The 4,245-nt window shown below is 45.7% G+C and overlaps 1 long non-coding RNA gene across 1 annotated transcript; it reads left to right on the top strand.

The window, feature by feature from the left end:
* Nucleotides 1-471: 471 nt before the first annotated feature.
* Nucleotides 472-4,245, top strand: LOC119804777. Its single transcript, XR_005283844.1, has 3 exons — nt 472-603; nt 864-1,067; nt 2,662-4,245. It is a non-coding gene; the product is annotated as an uncharacterized LOC119804777 (long non-coding RNA).

The following is a 4,245-nucleotide window of genomic DNA, read 5'->3' as shown; positions in this document are numbered from 1 at the left end:
TGGCTTGCTTGGCTTCTGAAATATGTCTTTTGACAATGTTTGTACTTTTTTCTGTTCTTGCTCCTAGCAGTGTGCTAAGTACTGCCATCCTCAGCTACTGGAGACCCTGTGACAGAGACATTAGATTTCTCTCTATAGTCGTACATGTCTCAGAAGCACCTATTATGTGGTGTGTGTGAGCATATAATTTCATCTTTTAGGGTAAATCCTTCAGTGTGGAATTTCTAGGGTTATTAGATATACATTTGATTACTGAGATACTGCCAAACTTTGTTCGAACTCCTTCTTGTTTTCTTGATATATTTTCTCTGGGTCTTCACTCTGCTTACCCATTGCTGCTACTGACACCCTTCCTGATGATGTCTTCACACTTCAGCTCTCATATTTTTAAGTTTAAATTTTCAGTTGGGTTCTTTGTACATTCTATTATTTACTGAGACTAGGTTTTTTAGTTTTTCTTTCTCCAAAAGATTTATTTATATATTTTTATCTTATATGTATGAATGTTGTACCTGCATATAAGTATATTCAGCACATGCTTGCAGTTCGCCCAGAGGCAAGAAGAGGTTTTCCGAGTCCCTGGAACCAGAGTTGCACTGACTGGTGAGTATGGGAATCAAACCTGAGTCCTGTGGAAGAGCACTGAGTACTGCTAACTACTGCGCCGTCTCTCCTGCCCTCAGTCTTACTTTCTTTAAAAGTGAGTTTCTGTTGCTCAGTGAAGCATTTTTCTGACGGTTCATATGACAGACAGTGCTAATATGTATCTCCAGTGTAGACACTGCTGCCCTTTGATGCTACATGATTTTCTGTTGAAATCCGCACTTGCTCATATTGTCTGTCTTGGGATCTTTTGGAAACAGGGTTGTAACTGCAGTCCTGTGGCACTTCCACATCAGAGGAAAGAGGAGGGTATTGCTTCATGAGTGAATGGTGGCTTTACACCTTCATCACTGTATTGGCCTCCGCAAATCTCTGAATCTCCAGAGAAACTTCATGTAATTTCTGGTCAAGACTGGGATTTGGGTTCTGAGCAGGACTTCATTGTTGCCTTCTGGCCTGGGAAGGTTAGTGATGCCTCATTATTGCCCTCTCCTGTGTATGTAGCCTGCTATGACATCTTGGAGGATTGGTCTTATATATTATATATGTTATAGGTAGCTGGTATTTGACCAATATATAATATATATGATTATAACTATATAGTATATATATTTAACCAATACATAATATATAATTATCTATCTGGTAATCCTCTTGACACCATACAGATGGGTAAGGGGTGACCTAGTGTGATGGTCTCTAAACAGGATTGGAATCTGATCATAGCTGACACAGCTCCCCTCTGAAGACTCCAAACTGAAATGACCTTCTGAGCAATCAGTGATCAGATCAGAGGTCATGACATTGTGGATATTTGAGGGTTCTTGTAAGCTGTGTTTGGAATGGGGGTGTTAAGTGAGGTATTGTCCATAAATCAATCAAGCAGACTGGGTGAGGGTGAGTCTCTCTCTCTCTCTCACTCACTCTCTCTCTCTCTCGCTCTCTCTCTTTCTCCCTCTCCCTCTCCAGGAGAGTAAGGCAGCATTGAACCACAAAGTTGAGCGCGTTTTCAGTGGGGTCCTGGGACGTTAGCAGAGGATTCTATTTATTCTCATCTGGCAGGAAGCTAAGAGGTTGTGAGTTGAGAAGCCCAGGGTCCAGGAAGGTAAGGGAAGCCAGCCGTGGGAGCACGGGAGTTAATATTGGAATTCAGGAGTGAGGTGAGGTGCATGGACAGGTTCATAAAGTACATCAGCCAAGCTACCAGTGCCACTCTGAGCGTGCATGACTCGGCCAGTCCTGGTGTGGTGCCTGGCACCACACAAAACTAAATCCTGGGCCCAACACAAATGCCGGCACACAAAAAACATTTAGTAGACAGCTGCTGTTTATAGCTCTTGGCTGCAGCAATATTTTCACTTGTCACTGTAGGCTATTTGAGCCTGGAGCAAATATGTGAGTAAGATCCCGGGTTCCTGAGCTCCTAAGCAGGCTGACTAAAGAGCAGGAAGGTTGACAGCTGGAATTCCTGGGCAGGAAGTTCCCAAGTTTGCTGGCTCCTGCTCCAGAGTCCTGGAGTAAGGATAGGCAGCCCAGGATGGCCAAAGAAGCATAAGTTAAAGAGCCAGAGAATAGGAAGTTTGAGCCACTGGAGGCTATTGTAAAAGGGTTCATCTCTCGTGCCTAGATTGATGACTACTTGAGCATACACACACACATACACACATACACACACACACACACACACACACACACACACACACACTCCACTTTCTGATCTTACAGAGTGGATAGTAGCACCCCAAACTTAGCTCTTTAACTGGACATCAAGTACACAGAATATTTTGGGTGCCATGTGAGGTCCTCAAATGTCTCCTACTCACCCACACTTTTCAGATAGAGCATCAACATGGCAAAGAGTCAGGCCCCCAAACTGAACTTACATCCAGCATTTCTTCCCACAACTAGAGCCCTCCCCCACACAACCAAGAAGCAGAAGGACCCTAAAGCACCACTACGAGCTTCTAAAGGAGTCTAAGTCCTTCCTACCTCTTGGTGCTTTCATGGTGAACAAAAAGTCAGGTGGAAAAGTGGTATTTTTTTCTTTCTTTTTTAAAGGGCATCACTGAACAGAAACACATCCAGCTGGATGGAAGAGGTTGCTGCAAACAGAGTTATAACCAGCAAAGGATCCAAGTACTCAGTCACAAAAACCAGGAACAGAGACTTTGGGTATAGAGCAGTAGCAGGGAGTTTTTTTCAACCCACACAGTCACTTAGTGGATCCACCTGAGCTGCAGGGTGGCATAGCGGCTTTTCCTACATCCACCTTCAGGAGGCAGGTGGGGTCAGCTGTCTGCAGGGGAGGAGGGATACATGGCATAGTGTACAGACTGCTAGTTGTTAGGGAACAGAAATGGGTGAATGTCACCGCAGAAAAATACCTCTGCAGCCTTGAATGCAACTGAGCGACTTTCACATGTCCTCAGCAACAACATGGCAGCTCAGCCATGCAGATATTAAAGCCAAATGGAGGGATTTGGGCTTCATCTACTTGCTGTATGTTGCAAAGGGAAGGCAGAAATCAGTCTCTTCAACCAGCACATGCTGAACCCTGCTAAGTGATGCCATCCCAAGGTGTGCTCAGAGGGCAAGGCTCAGCAAGGAAGGCCACCATGGCCCACGCAGCTCACTTTTACTCATGCACAGGTCAGTCAGCAAACCCACAGTGGCATTCTTAAGCCCAAGGCCATTCCCGTTTCTGGGAGAAACCTGAGCAGGCCCATCTTGAGTGTGTCAGGGTCAGGACACAGCCTTCATTCACTTGAGGAAGAGGGAAAAGCTCACAGGTACTACTAACTTTCTCTTCTTTTAAGGTTGATTTGTACTTAACGTGTGTGTGTGTGTGTGTGTGTGTGCATGTTTTGTGAGTGTATGTCACAGGTGTGTTGCTGTCCTTGGAGGCCAGAACAGAGAGGGGGTTTCCCTGAAGCTGAATGTGCAGGTAGTTGGGAGCTCTCTGATGTGTGTCCTGAGACTGGAACCCAGGTCCTCTGGAAGAGCAGGAGGTACTCACCTGCTGTGTCATCTCTTCAGCTCTAGCTACAAACCTTCTTATGAATGGACAAGATGCTTTCCCAAGCTACAGTTTTCTGTACATTGTGCTTCCATCTTTCATGGAGGTGTCTAGAGCAGTGAGAACCTCCTAGAATTAGCTAGAGGGTCCCCGATTCTTACTTGCAAGAGGAGGAACACAGTCAGGCCTGTCAATCTGCATGTACTTGGGCAAAGACATCCTGGAAGATTAGACTCTGGGACACCCCGTGGTTGATATTTTGGGATTTCTCTAGATTGCAATGACTTTACTAGATCTCCTCATAGGAGTATAGATGGCCCACAAACAGCTACACCCGAAAAAGTCCCAACCTAACGTGAATGGCAACTTCCACAAAGCTTCAAAGATGGGGTCTTCTCTTTATTAACTTTCTACCCGCTACATGCTCTAGTACCTCCTGAGACCACATGCAGCTGGGAAGGAAGGGTGGCAAGAGGGAGTAAGTGACTCTAGTCTGAGAAGAGGATCAGATGACCCCAGCCCCAACCCCTGCGAATGAGTGCTCAGAATCCCAACCTTGGCAAACAGACACAGCTGCAGTGGTGAAGGGGATATGATAGCCATGCTCTGCCCAGAGGATCGCAATC

The sequence above is a fragment of the Arvicola amphibius genome, chromosome X (genome assembly GCF_903992535.2).
Source record: "Arvicola amphibius chromosome X, mArvAmp1.2, whole genome shotgun sequence".
Taxonomy (NCBI): domain Eukaryota; kingdom Metazoa; phylum Chordata; class Mammalia; order Rodentia; family Cricetidae; genus Arvicola; species Arvicola amphibius.
This window is presented reverse-complemented; position numbering and strand designations above follow the sequence as displayed.